Source organism: Oncorhynchus clarkii, chromosome 3, assembly GCF_045791955.1.
Source record: "Oncorhynchus clarkii lewisi isolate Uvic-CL-2024 chromosome 3, UVic_Ocla_1.0, whole genome shotgun sequence".
Lineage (NCBI taxonomy): Eukaryota > Metazoa > Chordata > Actinopteri > Salmoniformes > Salmonidae > Oncorhynchus > Oncorhynchus clarkii.
This window is the reverse complement of record NC_092149.1, coordinates 55426463-55443549: the sequence shown is the minus strand read 5'-3', so window position 1 is coordinate 55443549 and position 17087 is coordinate 55426463. Positions and strand designations below refer to the sequence as shown.

The window sequence follows — 17087 nt, the reverse complement described above, 5'->3', positions numbered from 1 at the left end:
ATGTCAGAATAATATTATAGAGAATGATTTAATTCAGCTTTTTGTTCTTTCATCACATTCCCAGTGGGTCAGAAGTTTACATACACTCAATTAGTATTTGGTAGCATTGCCTTTAAATTGTTTAACTTGGGTCAAACGTTCTGGGTAGCCTTCCACAAGCTTCCCACAATAATTTGGGTGAATTTTGGCCCATTCCTCCTGACAGCTGGAGTAACTGAGTCATGTTTGTAGATCTCCTTGCCCACAAATATAATTGAAGTCAGGGCTTTGTGATGGCCACTCCAATACCTTGACTTTGTTGTCCTTAAGCCATTTTGCCACAACTTTGGAAGTATGCGTGTGGTCATTGTCCATTTGGAAGACCCATTTGCGACCAAGCTTTAACCTCTTGACTGATGTCTTGAGATGTTGCTTCAATATATCCACATAATCTTCCTTCTCATGATGCCATCTATTTTGTTAAGTGCTCCAGTCCCTCCTGCAGCAAAGCACCACCACAACATGATGCTGCCACCTCTGTGCTTCACGGTTGGGATGGTGTTCTTCGGCTTGCAAGCCTCACCCTTTTTCCTCCAAACATAACAATGGTCATTATGGCCAAACAGTTATATTTTTGTTTCATCAGACCAGAGGACATTTCTCCAAAAAGTACAATCTTTGTCCCCATGTGCAGTTGCAAACCGTAGTCTGGCTTTTTTATGGCGGTTTTGGAGCAGTGGCTTCTTCCTTGCTGAGCGGCCTTTCAGGTTATGTCGATATAGGACTCGTTTTACTGTGGATATAGATACATTTCTACCGGTTTCCTTCAGCATCTTCACAAGGTCCTTTGCTGTTGTTCTGGAATTGATTTGCACTTTTCGAACCAAAGTAGATTAATCTCTAGCAGACAGAACGCGTCTCCTTCTTGAGCGGTATGACAGCTGCGTGGTCACATGGTGTTTATACTTGCATACTATTGTTTGTACAGATGAACGTGGTACCTTCATTGCTCCCAAGGATGAACTAGACTTGTGGAGGTCTACAATTTTTTTTCTGAGGTCTTGGCTGATTTCTTTTGATTTTCCCATGAAGCCAAGCAAAGAGGCACTGAGTTTGAAGGTAGGCCTTGAAATACATCCACAGGTACACCACCAATTGACTCAAATCAGAATCTTCTAAATCCGTAACATCATTTTCTGGGATTTTCCAAGCTCAGGCACAGTCAACTTAATGTATGTAAACTTCTGACCCACTGGAATTGTGATACAGTGAATTATAAGTGAAATAATCGGTCTGTAAACAATTGTTGGAAAAATTACTTGTGACATGCACACAGCAAATGTCCTAACCGACTTGCCAAAACTATAGTTTGTTGACAAGAAATTTGTGGAGTGGTTGAAAGACGAGGTTAAATGACTCCAACCTAAGTGTATGTAAACTTCCAAAAGAAAGACCCAGAGTTACCTCTGCTGCAGAGGATACGTTCATTAGAGTTGCCAGATAAATGTCTCACAGAGCTCAAGTAACAGACACATCTTAACATCAACTGTTCAGAGGAGACTGCGTGAATCAGGTCTTCATGGTTGAATTGCTGAAACGAAACCACTACTAAAGGACACCAATAAGAAGAGATTTGCATGCGCCAAGAAACATGAGCAATGGACATTAGACTGGTGGAAATCTGTCCTTTGGTCTAATGAGTTCAAGTTTGAGATTTTTGGTTCCAACCACCGTGTCTTTGTGAGACGCAGGGTAGGTGAACGGATGATCTCTGCATGTGTGGTTCCCACTGATTTGTTGAACAATTCTTTGGTTAATACATGATTCCATTAGTGTTATTTCCTCGTTTTTATAATGTAGAAAATAGTAAAAATTAAGAAAACCCCTTGAATGAGTAGGTCTCCAAACGTTTGAGTGGTACTGTACCTTATATATATAAGTATTCAGACCCTTTGCTATGAGACTCGAAATTGAGCTCAGGTGCATCCTGTTTCCATTGATCATCCTTGAGATGTTCCTACTACTTGATTGGAATCCACCTGTGGTAAATTCAATTGATGGGACATGATTTAGAAAGGCACACACCTGTCTATATAAAGGTCCCACAGTTGAAAGTGAATGTCAGAGCAAAAACCAAGCCATAAGGTCGAAGGAATTGTCCGTAGAGCTCCAAGACAGTTCTGGGGAATGCTACCAAAAAATGTCTGCAGCATTGAAGGTCTGCAAGAACCCAGTTGGCTCCATCATCCTTAAATGGAAGACGTTTGGAACCACCAGGACTCTTCCTAGAGCTGGCCACCCAGCCAAACTGATTAATCGGGGGAGAAGAGCCTTGGGTAGTGGGTTTAATTCCCAGGAGCACCCATACGTAAAATCTATGCACACATTACAGTAAGTCGCTTTTGATAAAAACGTCTGCTAAATGGCATGTATTATACACTGAGTATACAAATCATTAAGAACACCTGCTCTTTCATTGAGACTGACCAGGTGAATCCAGGTGAAAGCTATGATCCCTTATTGATGTCACTTGTTAAATCCACTTCAACCAGTGTAGATGAAGGGGAGGAGACCGGTTAAAGATGGATTTTTAACCCTAGAGATAATTGAGACATGGACTGTGTATTTGTGCCATTCAGAGGGTGAATGGGCCAGACAAAATACTTAAGTGCCTTTGAACAGGGGTATGGTAGTAGGTGCCAGGTGCACCGGTTTGTGTCAAGAACTGCAACTTTGCTGGGTTTTTCACACTCAACAGTTTCCTCTGTGTATCAAGAATGGTCCGCCACTCAACGGATATCCAGCCAACTTGACACAGCTGTGGGAAGCGATAGAGTCAACATGGGCCAACATCCCTGTGGAACACCTTTGACACCTTGTAGAGTCCACGCCCGGATGAATTGAGGCTGTTCTGAAGACAAAAGGGGTTGGGGTGCAACTCAAATATTAGGAAGGTGTTCCTAATGGTTAGTATACTCAGTGTATATATGTACAGAACAAAAAATGAATGCAACAGGAAAAGTGTTGGTCCCATGCTTCATGAGCTGAAATAAAAATGTATTTATTCATTACAAGCACCATGCTCTACCAACTGAGCTGCAAAGGACGACACGTTTCATGTAGAATACACAAGGTGCAATATTCACATTTGTGCATCAGCAGTTTCTCTTGTTATGCCAATCACTCACTTAGTCATGTCAGCTAACTGGTGTCGGTCTGGACTCCAACTCGATTTGCTCCGGTCTTGGTATTTAATACCGGTCTTGGCATTACATTTTTCTTAATAAACTATGTGTGCTTTTCATGACATTTCTTTTTTGAATTTTTTATGAATAAAATAAATGAAATAGTAGGCCAATTCCACAGCCCAGTAGATACAACTAATCATGTTGGTTGTGAAGTGCATTAGCAAAACGCTTTGTCCTTTCTTTAGAACAAAATGCAATTTACCACTAGGCTGTCTATTATATCACCCCGTCACAGGCCCTCCCAGTCAACACCACCTCATAATATTGCCTGCTACAGTTGTTTGAGAGATGTCCAGATTCCAGCCAAACATGCAGCATAGAGAAGACCAGCAATGGGGCCCTCGTCAACATCATGCAGACATGCCTTCGCAGTGAGCCTTCTTTTGAATGGAACAGTCAGCCACTTGTTGGCAAGTATCCGGCCAGACCCCTACATATGCAGAAGCTAATCCAATTCACTATTTTGATACATTTGATAACCTAATTGTGAAACACAAGACATTATTTGTTGCTCATTTTCTACTTCTAAAATGCATATAATGTCCAGGGCATAACCTAGCCTGGTGGAACCAGCCTGATCACTGTGTTCACCATTCTATTTCACTTTATGATATCTGAAGTGAAACGCAAAGGTGAATGCAGCAATCAGGTTGGTCCCACCAACGCTAATCATAACCACCACTGATAATGTAATCAGTGCTCTGTGTTTGTATGGTGACCGACCAATATCTTTGACGAGGGGCCAGGAGCTGATATGCGCTGCTATGCGGGGGCGCTGGCAACGGCCTCACCCCAGCCTGTTCATGCTCACCAACGGTTGTCGATTGGGAGAACAAGAATTAGGTGGGTTTAGTCTGACTTGTTCAAACTTCAACATAGGTGATGTCTGACACACAAACATATACTATTACTAACTGCCATTGGTAATAGAACAGTGTATGTGTTCACGGGAAGATGTATGGGGACTTGCAAGATGATGTGATGAAGTCCAGACTGACAGATGGGCTTGATACTGATGTCTCTAAATGGAAAGAGACCTGGCACAACATTTTTACTAGACAACTTTTACTTGTATTGTCTTTTTCTATTATTGAATTGAATAGTACACTATCAGTCAAAATGGGGAGGTTATTGTAGTTATTGAACTCAAACTGCAGTATGTTTGTTTGTTGTGATTGAGTGGGCAAGATTCTGACAGATGGGTGCGTCTTGGTGGTGGCAAGGACACACCCAAATCAAACCACACCCCCAAGCCAACTCACTTTTAGCTTTTGTCATGACCACCAGCATTTCTTGAGGAACAAGACAAAACACAAAGCCAAATCAGCGGGTGCAGTTCCCTTGAAGACTTTTTCTGGTAAATATTTTCTATCCAGAAATCAAAGCCTTTACTTATGCCGAATGTTTATGATGGAAAATGGTAGAAAAAAATGTATCTATGCCTTCATTTCCCAGACTCTTAGCTTTCATTTGACGCCCAATTTGATGTGCTCCTATGTTGGTGCTCATGGGACCTTTTACATGGAAATGCCCACATATACACACAGAATGGGGTCCTGCCGGTTCTGTTCATCTGTCCATTACAATGATCTGTTCATCTACAGTCTTTGTTACGGCACCTAGGGAAATGTGTGAACAATGCCATCTGATATGGGTTCAAGAACATAGAACAGTCTGTGCTTTTCTCTACTAGTACATTGTAGGCCTATACAAAGTAAACACGAGTCAGACTGACAGAGGGAGGCAAAACAGAGAGACTACCGTCCCATCCAAACACAGACACCTGCCTTCTTTTGTAGATCAAAGGCTAGTAGGAAATCCTTATTTCCTCTCAACTGCCCACTTCAAAGAGTGTTCATCATATTATCTGTGGTGCAGCAAGTTAGGACCTTGACCGGGCTTCAATCTGTCCCCAACATAAGGCCACAGTATCTCACCCCACTATATACCCCTATAGAACAACTATTATTTAGTCCCTAACCTTTTTGGACCCTTTGAAAGTACCGCAGTGCTGTTCTGGGAGTGAATAACAAGAAGAGGTTAAAAACATTTCGCTAACACTGTCAGCTGTCGCTGGCCATCAGAGTTGGGATTTGCAGAGGAAATGAGTAAGCAACCTATGAGCAACATTTGCACAATCGTAGGACTGCAGAAATGTCCGATGGAATTGAAATCACTCGATACACTTACTGCACTACATTAAATGTTCATCTCTTCACTAAAACAAGGAAAAACATATCACATGATATTTTATTAGCCATGCGACTGTCTAAGGTATCCTTTTGTATTTGTATGTATTATGGATCCCCATTAGATGCTGCCAAGACAGCAGATACTCTTCATGAGGACCAGCAAAATGAAGGCAGTTATACAATTTTTTTAAAACATTACAATGCATCCAACATGTTAATACCTCTCACAAATACAAGTAGTGATGAAGTCAATCTCTCCTCCACTTTGAGACAGGAGATTGACATGCATATTACTAATATTAGCTCTCTGTGTACATCCAAGGGCCAGCCGTGCTCCCCTGTTCTAAGCCAATTGACATTTTCCTAAGTCCCTCTTTGTGGTACCTGACCACACGACTGAACAGTAGTGCAGGTCTGACAAAACTAGGACCTGCCTTGTTGATAGTGTTGTTAAGAATGCAGAGCAGCGCTTTATTATGGACAGACTTCTTCCCCATCTTACCTACTGTTGTATCAATATGTTTTGACCATGACCGTTTACAATCCAGGTTACTCCAAGCAGTTTAGCCACCTCAACTTGCTCAATTTCCACATTATTTATAACAAGGTTTTGTTGAGGTTTAGAGTTTAGTGAATGATGTGTCCCAAATATAATGCTTTACTTTTTTAAATATTTAGGGCTAACTTAGTCCTTGCCAATCATTCTGAAACTAAATGTAGCTCTTGGTTAAGTGTTGCAGTCATTTCACTCGCTGTAGTAGCTGACGTGTATAGTGTTGAGTCAACCGCATACATAGAAATACTGGCTTTACTCAAGGCCATTGGCATGTCATGAGTAAAGACTGAACAATGTAAGGGGCATAGATAGCTGCCCTGGGGAATACCAGATTATGTCAGAGAGGCTTCCATTAAAGAAAACCCTCTGTGTTATGTTAGACAGGTAACACTTTATCCACAATATAGCAGGGGGTGTAAAACCATAACACATAAGATTTTCCAGCAGCAGACTATGATTGATAATGTCAAAAGTCGCACTGAAGTCTAACAAAACAGCCCCTACAATCTTTTTGACATCAAGTTCTCTCAGCAAAATCAGTAATTTGTGTAAGTGCTGCGCTTGTTGATTTTGCCTTATGGATGGAGCTTCATATAAACATACAGGCTTTGTGGAGAACACTAAGCAGATAACAATCATGCTTCCTTATGATTCTTTCCAAATAGGCACCTGTACTATCAAATGTTCCCTGTTGTATAACTATAACCCCCCCACCACCTTTATGACAAGTCAAGAAAACTGGGCTTTCCTCCCACCTACACCTCCTCCGAACCAAAATGCCTTCTCAGCCTAATCATCCACATGAAACCACAACTGAGTCCCATCCCATCTAACCACGATTTCACCCTCCAGCTAATCTGAAGAATGTCAGATGGGCTACAGTGCTTTCTTTCCAGAATCTGGTTCTGATCCAAATCATCCACTTGGAGACTTGTCAATAAAACGGCCTCTGTGATTGGCTATGGCAGGGAATCTAGGAAAATCCAGGATACTGTAGGATTGTTTTCTATTAGAGTGGATGGCTACAACAGTGTGATGGTTCAGACTGCTATACTCCAAAGGATAGAATTCCTTGTACAATTAAAATAATCTAATTAGAGCCATCTGTGCAGACATCCGTTTCTTGACTGATCAAGGTTCATTAAATTGAACTCGGGAGACAGTCCAACCAGCCTGCAAATAGTAAAGCAGGAACTGAGTAAACAACCCTAATTATTAGACACATGGCTGATAGAAAGACTTACGCAATATTGGTCACATCTTGTTATTTGTGTTAAATTCAGTGGAATACTAAATCATAGTCCTTGCCAGGCATTTATCGTTACCAAAGGATGGAAAGATGACTGGCTAGACAGCTTGTTCGCTTCATTTGCAACTAATTAAAAGTACAAATTGCAAAACATGTCATTATAAGAGTCCATCCATTACGGAGCTGTATCAGAATATGATATGCTGAGATGTGTAGATGAGGGATGTCAATGGCTCATACAAGCCCACAGGGCAAAATGTGGCTAATATTAGCAGAGCAGTGAAGTAAAGTCAATGTTTAGGAAGTAGTTAACGGCACATTCATGTGTCGAGTCATTTATTTCCCTCTTTCGGACGTCAGAACCACCACTGAGTGTTTTCCAAAAGGCCTCTATGGCAGGAATGTTAGCCAGCCAGCCAGGCAATTCTCCACAGTACTAAACTGCCATAGAGAGAGAAGGAAAAGGCATTCATACCAGAGACCTCGGGGAGGTTTAGCCAAAAGGCTGTCGGCCATCCAGTCGGCCATGAGTTAATTGTCCCTCCTTGGCAAAGGAAATGTGACAACAGCAGATCCACTGGCCTAGGCCAAGTGCCCTAGCTAAGTATCCACAACACTAAGATAGTAGTAGGACAGTAGTGGCTCCTGCTGTCTCCAGCACAGTTGAAATCCTTGGATTAAACTTTACTTTTCCCGCCTGCCCCCATTAGATTTGGGAGGGGTTGAGGAGGAGGAAGAGGAGGAAGCTCACTTAGAATAGCCAAGTGCCCCTGAGTGCTTCCAGCATGTTAAGCAGCTTACAGCCATAGCCCAATGAAGCAGGGATTTTCTATTGATACGTGAGGACAAGTCTGTTGTCTTGTCTATTTTGGATACGTCGTTGTTGTCGAGTGGTCCAAATGTAGACGCAAAAGCATACACATGTTCTGGAAAAGGAATGACACAACAACTTCATGCCGCAGGACAAATCACCACTCTACAGTGGGAGCCATATATTTCACACCACTTAAAATCACACGCCAGTAACAAATCCAATTTACATAGGACTTTACCTATGCAGGGGAAGGGGGTAGTAATGTTTTCCTTGTTTCGATGAGAGGTATATCAGGCACATGTACAGTACCACCTAGTTAGTCATCGTTATCACACTGGTATTGACGGGACTGTCTGCTACCCTGAGGATGCCGCTGATCACCCTTTCTGTTGCACAATTAAGCAGGCCCGACAACCGACTCATGCAGATCATATTACAGGAAGAGAACACAGGGGGCTTTGTTCCCATTGGAGCACAAATATTGTCTGAGATTATTAACAGGTAATAATGAATATTGATTGGATGAGTGGGAGGGGTGAGCAGCAGGGTTTAGATGAATTGAACTACTGACAATAGGAGGTTAAAACAGTTGCGAGTGCATTTCGTATGGTGTCACATTCGAATGTGATGATTAAAGTGTTGCAACTGCTTCAACTTGAATTAGCGCATAGTAACACCACATATAGAACAATGAGACAGATATTTCACTGGATGTATACATCCGCTTGGTGTTTCCACTTACTACCAAATATGTGACCGACCGCCTCGATTCGGTCTTATGTGGCAAAATTTGAAACTGTGTTTTTTTACATTGGATAAAAGCAGATACACAGAGCTACAAAATGGTATATCATACAATGCATTTGACGAACAATGGGAAAGTTATTCAGCTATTGAAAAACTTGTAACCTCACTTTTGAGAAAATGGTCTTTGAATGTTTTGGTACCCACTGGAGAGCTCTTCTTTGTCTACACCCATTCAGCATCGTTCATACCCTCTTAAATATTTGCCCCCATCCAAACTCTGGCCATTTTACTCGCCCTATCAGAGCTAGTTAGGCTGTTTTTATGTTATCCAGAGCATTGGTAACTGTAACTGTGCTGCTGGCAACAATTTAACTATGCTTTCTTGCCGACGTTTACTGACACCGGCCATATATTCAACGGGTGTTGAGCATTCGTAAATTCATCAGTTATTCTGCGCTCTGGCACACTCAGACGAGAGTGCTCTGAAATCAGAGTAGATGGCCAGACTAAATTTACGAACGCACCCGAAATGGTTACTTGTATAGTGGAGTCTTTTGTTAAGACATGTAGCTAGCTAGCTAAACAATGAACTATCATCGCAACTCATGACGTTACTACCCTGCATGAATCTGCAGGAGCTAATCAACCAGATTCAATGTTAGATAGCCAAGCAAATGGCTCTGATATACAAATAATAATATCATACACGCAGTGGTAACCTGTCATTCAGGGCAGAGCCCCACCTGTTTTGAGCCACACATTTTTTGCAAAAAATAAATAATATTTATTCTCTCAAAACAACTATTAACTCGGAACTACGAAGACTTCAGTGAGTTCAAGACAACTGGGAAGTCGGGAATAAACAAACTCCGACTGGGAAAATACGTTTTGAAGGGTCATCCAGCTCGGAATTGTAAATCCGACCTCTTTCTAGAGCTACGACCTGAAAATCAATGACATCACCATGATAGCACTGGGAAGTCGGGAATAAACAAGCTCCGACTGGGAAAATACGTTTTGAAGGGTCATCCAGCTCGGAATTGTAAATCCGGCCTCTTTCTAGAGCTACGACCTGAAAATCAATGACATCACCATGATTCGACCTTGTTTACTCCAAGTTCCCAGTTGTTTTGAAAGAACCATAAATCCAGAGAATTGATGATTGATGACAAAATTTGCCCACGAAGAACCGCCGTGCCACCTTCCTGTTCAAGTGAGCACAGCACAACAAGGTGAGTCCAAAAATGTATTGTATGCTGCTGCATAAATTATGTAATATGCCAGGGAGATATGTATACTGTAGCTAAGAAACTAATACTAAGTGTATGTTGTGTAGTAAGATGTTGGTTGCCCATGTGCCTCACCCTAATCATTTGGTCTATTTACCCCTCTTAATTTTGCCTACTGTTCTGACTTTATGGTGCACATAAAGCCGATAAACTGTTTTAGAGAAATGTAATCATTGAATATTGTAAGAGCTTTTTTTGTCTGCTTATATGCCCCCGTTATTTATCCTATGGTTCTGACTTGGGAGAACACTGTAAGAATGGCCTATGTTCGGAATTCTGTCGCTGTACATTTTAAAAGTGCTAGGGAAATAGTTATGACTACGTCCGTCCTAGCTCGCTCATTAATGATTTAATGTAAATTACAGATTGCCCCTTGTCCTTATGCCATAGTTTGTGCATCTCAATTATCATTAAAAACCACATTTGTTTAAGCAAGTCAGCCATATCAGCTATGATTTTTAAAAAGGCAGTAAATGAGGCTGAATCAACTGTTTCGCTGCCAGACAAGGCTCCTCTGATAGCCAGGTGTAGCAGTGGTAAGATGTTGGGACTGCTGTTGGGGTTGCTTTACGTAGACTGTTTGTGGGCACCGTTTGTCACCGTTATAGTGCAATGCTGGCATGCATCCCACTTTTATGAATTGTTTGCCCCACCAAGATTTACATGCTAAAATCACCACTGCATACACATAACATAACGCTAGCTAGCGAGGCAGGAAAGCTAGCATTAGCTAACTAACAGTACACTTCGGACTCGCTAGTGGTGCAGTCGTCTAAGGAATTGCATCACAGTGCTAGCTGTGCCACTGGAGATCCTGGTTTGAGTCCAGGTTCTGTCGCAGCCGGCCGCGACTGGGAGACCCATGGGGCGGTGCACAATTGGCCCAGCGTCGTCCAGGTTAGGGGAGGGTTTGGCCGGCAGGGATGTTCTTGTCCCATTGCGCACTAGCGACTCCTGTGGCCGGGCGCAATGCACTCTGACACGGTCGCCAGGTGTACAGTGTTTCCTCCGACACATTGGTGCGGCTTGCTTCCGGGTTAAGCGGGCGCTGTGTCAAGAAGCAGTGCGGCTTGGCTGGGTTGTGTTTGAGGACGCATGGCTCTCGATCTTCGCCTCTCCAGAGTCTGTACGGGAGTTGCAGCAATGGGACAAGACTAACAATTGCATACCACAAAATTTTGGAGAAAAGGGGTTAAAAAAAGAAAAAAATACAGTACATGTCCAACCCACTCATTATCTCAGCCAATCATGGCTAGTGGGAAGGTTGCTTACTTTTTCTGTGGCTAAACCAACTAGGCTTGTAATTTAACATTTTTATGTGTATTTACAGATGGCATACAAGTTTGTTATTAAGGCACATGAAAGTTCACATGTTCAAGAAGGCATTTCCGCCAAAAAATGCATTTCGATTTAAAAAAAAGTGTTTACTAGTAGGCTGTCATTGTAAATAAGAATGTGACTTGCAAAGTTAAATAAAAGTTTTAGATGTTTTATTATTATCATTATGATTTTTTTAACCTTTATTTAACTAGGCAAGTCAGTTAAGAACAAATTCTTATTTACAATGACGGCCTACCAAAAGGCCTCCTGCGGGGGTGGGGGCTGGGAGTAAAAATAAACATAAATTAAATAAAAATATAGGACAAAACACACATCACGACAAGAGAGACAATACAACACTACATAAAGAGAGACCTAAGACGACAACATAGCATGGCAGCAACACATGACAACACAACATAGTAGCAGTACAACATAGTAGCAGCACAAAACAGGGTACTAACATTATTGGGCACAGACAACAGCACAAAGGACAAGAAGGTAGAGACAACAATACATCACGCAAAGCAACCACAACTGTCATTAAGAGTGTCCAGGATTGATTCTTTGAATGAAGAGATTGAGATAAAACTGTCCAGTGTTTGTTGCAGCTCGTTCCAGCCGCTAGCTGCAGCAAACTGAAAAGACGAGCGACCCAGGGATGTGTGTGCTTTGGGGACCTTTAACAGAAGGTGACTGGCAGAACGGGTGTTGTATGTGGAGGATGAGGGCTGCAGTAGATATCTCAGATAGGGGGGAGTGAGACCTAAAAGGGTTTTATAAATAAGCGTCAACCAGTGGGTCTTGCGACGGGTATACAGAGATGATCAGTTTACAGAGGAGTATAGAGTGCAGTGATGTGTCCTATAAGGAGCATTGGTGGCAAATCTGATTGCCGAATGGTAAAGAACATTTAGCCGCCTGAGAGCACCCTTACCTGCCAATCTATAAATTATGTCTTCGTATTCTAGCATGGGTAGGATGCTCATCTGAATTAGGGTTAGTTTGGCAGCTGGGGTGAAAGAGGAGCGATTCCGATAGAGGAAACCAAGTCTAGATTTAACTTTAGGCTGTAGCTTTGATATGTGCTGAAAGAAGGACAGTGTACCGTCTAGCCATACTCCCAAGTACTTGTATGAGGTGACTACCTCAAGCTCTAAACCCTCTGAGGTAGTAATCACACCTGTGGGGAGAGGGGCATTCTTCTTAACAAAACCACATGACTTTTGTTTTGGAGGTATTCAGAACAAGGTTAAGGGCAGAGAAAGCCTGTTGGACACAAAGAAAGCTTTGTTGTAGAGCGTTTAACACAAAATCCGGGGAGGTGCCAGTTGAGTATAAGACTGTTTCATCTGCATATAAATGGATGAGAGAGCTTCCTACCTGAGCTATGTTGTTGATGTAAATTGAGAACAGCGTGGGGCCTAGGATCGAGCCTTGGGGTACACCCTTGGTGACAGTCAGTAGCTGAGACAGCAGATGTTCTGACTTTATACACGCAATCTTTGAGAGAGGTAGCTAGCAAACCAGGCCAAAGACCCCTCAGAGACACAAATACTCCTTAGCCGGCCCACAAGAATGGAATGGTCTACCGTATCAAAAGCTTTTGCCAAGTCAGTAAAAATAGCAGCACAACACTGCTTAGAATCAAGGGCAATGGTGACATCATTGAGGACCTTTAAGGTTGCAGTGACACATCCATAACCTGAGCGGAAAACCAGATTCCATACCAGAGAATACTATAGACATCAAGAAAACCAGTCAGTTGATTATTGACAAGTTTTTCCAACACTTTTGATAAACAGGGCAAAATAGAAATAGGCCGATAACAGTTTGGATCAGCTTGATCTCCCCCTTTAAATAAAGGACTAACTGTGGCTGCCTTCTAAGCAATGAGAACCTCCCCTGAGAGGAGAGACAGGTTAAAAAGGTCAGAGATGGGCTTGGCGATTATACTGTAAGGGCAGCAACCTTAAAGAAAACAGGGTCTAAACCACCCAGATGTTTTTGGGGGGGTCTAGTTTAAGGAGCTCCTTTAGCACCTCGGACTCAGTGACCGCATGCAGGGAGAAACCTAAATGAAAAATATACAACATTAAATATGTTCAAACGGCTCTTCTGTGAAGTAGTGGCCCGCGACATACACCTAGTTTCCTGAAACGGGTCACACGTGGTAGTGAGAAGATGGGACAAGATGGAATGTGGCAGGTTTTCTGCAAATTTTCGCATCGATTAAACATTTGATCTCAATGCTGTCCCCAAAAACAAAATATGTTATGAACAGAGTGGACTAAGGTTTGTAGACATTACCCTTCGCAAACGTTTTTAAAAATCACGTTGTTTACAGTAAGTGCAAAGGAGAATTGAGTTATTGCACACGTGCAATTCACAGAGTAGGCGTTGCCTTACGGAAATATGCAGATTATGCTAGAACGTGCCAATAGGATCTCGCTAGCTAGTGCTTGGCTCTGCCCACCTCTTTGCTTGTTCTGCTCACTATGGTTTATTTGTTCCCACAGGGCAAAATGTGGCTAATATAAGCAGAGCAGTGCAGTAACGTCAATGTTTAGTAAGTGATTAACAACACATTCATGTGTTAAGTCATTTGTTTCCCTCTTTCGGCCTCAGAACCACCACTAAGCATTTTCCAAAAGGAATCTCATTAAACCTGATGTTAATGACTGGGTCCTTCAGGTCCACAGGCTCTTCAGCTAACTACTGTTATTGACTAATTAAAGCACAGCTCATGGGTTCCAATTGTGAGTCACAATTTTCAATAAAAACCAGTCATCAGAAAGACGAAAAGGTTAAATGGTGAAACTAGTCTCAATGTGGCTTTAATAAGAGTGCTGGTCTAGGATCAGTTGTGCCTTCTAAATCACACAAATAAGAAGATCAGCACTACTACACCGAGCCACTTTCTGAATGTGGGACCTGGTTCTGCCTGGGGATTCGATATGAACTCTATGAACTGATGTGAAAGAATGATACATTGAGGTCTCCTCTCCTTGGTCCTAAATCAATTACTAGTCCTAAAAAAACAGAAACAGAAACAGGCAGATAATTACAACATTCCTCTTGTAAATCCCTTCCTCAAGGCTTTGTCCTTTTGGATATTTTTAAACCTCACTGCAATGTCACTTCCTGACCTTCATTTCAGCAAATTCCCTGATGGGATGGATGCTCATCCAGAATATCATTGTAGGCTACTGGCAGAGGAGTTGGAAAAGGTCTTGATACAAGGTGCATGATAATCACATGTTAAAGATGATTCCAGATTGTCTGTGCCTGACTTGGGCAGGAGCACACAGGAGCTGAGTACCACCATCTAAAACGTTCCACTGCTTCAACTCCTGCACCCCTTATAGAATATTAGTTCAAAAGTATTGTGGAGCTCCTGTACCTAAGTACCGGCTGCCAAAAAATGAGTACGGGCTGCTTTTCAGTCCAAGTCATGCACTGCAGATAGTGACAGCGTGATGATGCAACTTGTATGTACGTCACTCACCAATCAATTTTCGCATCATTAAAGGATAAACTGACACTGTACCACTAAATATGACTTAAAATATGAATTAATTGTAGGCCCCTTTGCAGACAGTTATGTTTCAAGTCAGAAGTCGGCCATTCAAATGCAGCAAAAGTAGACTGTCATCCATTTCTCAGGTAGTCATTGGTTAGATGGGGTTATAAACATAAGTAGCCTTCCACAGTGTCTGAGTATGCCGAGTTATCACTTGAATGGATAGCATTTTCTAGATGTTTATTTTTTTACTTCAATTTCAAAGCGCAGGGAAACAATTCACATAAAATAGTTAGATCAAGTATGGAAAATATTGCTAGCTTACCGATGTTTCGTTGTATTGACCATGTCTGCAATTTTTTGCGCAGGAAATAAATGATACGACTTCCCTATGCAACAGAAAACCCCGCGTTCCTATTGAGACAGATGATGTCAGCCTAGGATGCTCCGCGTTGAAACCCCTTGCTAATACAGTAGATGAGATCGAGGTTTAGAACATAAGCAATGGAAAGTCAAAAAAGTGCTGTGTATGCCCGTTCTCTTCTTGAATGCAGTCACTCAGACGGATGCTCAACGCTCCTCCCTGCAGCAAGAATGAGTTTTGGAGGGAAGAAATGACCGTACTGGATCCGAGCGCAAATGGGCCAATTGTGTTTCGCAAAACCAGGCACTGGATTATTTTATGTCAGCACAGTGAACAAGTTCCATGATAGATAGACTGACGTCCCGAGACAGACCGCTACAGAGGAATTATAATTATAACACGTTTCGGGGTTAGAAGGATTGTACTAAGCATCATTTAGAAATTCAAGAATCAGTGGAAAGCCTTCTTGAACCGCAGGGAATCTTACTGATTGTGCCTATAAAAAGGCCAAAAGAACATACTAAAACACAGACACACACTGTTCTATGCAACATACTTTTCTTTTATATTTTAATGTGATGGCCTACAACACCAGGACAAATGGTGTTCGTTTTTATAGGTCCTTGTGTGTGATGGTACTATAAGGTCTATCTGGCACATGTAGAAGTGTGCTCGCTCCGTAACTGCAAATTGTTGGCAGTGTGGGATAACCAACCTGTGGTCTCTTACCTGTTAGAAGTGTTCCCATGTCACATTGTGGTTTATGCCTGGGGTCTTAGTCCTGGATCTGTATGTGTGCATACTACGGCCTCATCCAGAAGGTCTGGATCTGTATGTGTGCATACCACGGCCTCATCCAGAAGGTCTGGATCTGTGTGTGTGCATACCACGGCCTCATCCAGAAGATCTGGATCTGTGTGTGTGCATACCACGGCCTCATCCAGAAGATCTGGATCTGTATGTGTGCATACCACGGCCTCATCCAGAAGGTCTGGATCTGTATGTGTGCATACTACGGCCTCATCCAGAAGGTCTGGATCTGTGTGTGTGCATACTACAGCCTCAGCCAAAAGGTCTGGATCTGTATGTGTGCATACTACGGCCTCATCCAGAAGGTCTGGATCTGTATGTGTGCATACTACGGCCTCATCCAGAAGGTCTGGATCTGTATGTGTGCATACCACGGCCTCATCCAGAAGGTCTGGATCTGTATGTGTGCATACTACGGCCTCATCCAGAAGGTCTGGATCTGTTTGTGTGCATACTACAGCCTCAGCCAAAAGGTCTGGATCTGTATGTGTGCATACTACGGCCTCACCCAGAAGGTCTGGATCTGTATGTGTGCATACTACGGCCTCATCCAGAAGGTCTGGATCTGTGTGTGTGCATACTACAGCCTCAGCCAAAAGGTCTGGATCTGTATGTGTGCATACTACGGCCTCAGCCAAAAGGTCTGGATCTTCATGACACAGGTGGTACTGTTTACAACACTGTGGCTTCTGGTTTGAGCCCAACTCTCTGCATTCCCCCTTAATTACTACTAATAAAGATTGAGATCAGGGTAGAATCTTTGTTATATTTATCTGTGGGGGACAAAACTCCCAGTTGGTAAAAGTTTAAACCAGCCATTCGCCCAGGATGAATTTGAGTCATCTCGTGCCCCCTCTCTTGGAGTATCAAGCAATGCAAGTTTCTCCCAAGAATTAGACTGCCATCTAGTGGTTGTAATTTAACCAAAGCCATCAACTCCGAGACAATTTGGTGCAATTTTAGTGGCAAGCAAGATAGGTATTGTTGAGTGATGTA

General features: G+C 42.4%; 1 protein-coding gene across 11 annotated transcripts in view; it reads right to left on the bottom strand.

The window, feature by feature from the left end:
- LOC139398654 (oxysterol binding protein-like 6) overlaps positions 1 to 15513 on the bottom strand; it is a 61885-nt gene extending 46372 nt beyond the window's left edge. For 9 of the 11 annotated variants that reach the window (XM_071144555.1, XM_071144560.1, XM_071144557.1 and 6 more), the window contains exon 1: positions 15243 to 15473. The gene's annotated coding sequence lies outside the window, so the exon portion shown is untranslated. Of the gene's footprint in view, positions 1 to 15242 lie in introns of all 11 variants that reach the window. The other 2 variants (XM_071144562.1, XM_071144565.1) reach the window with 2 other exon arrangements.
- Between the last annotated feature and the right edge of the window lie 1574 nt (positions 15514 to 17087).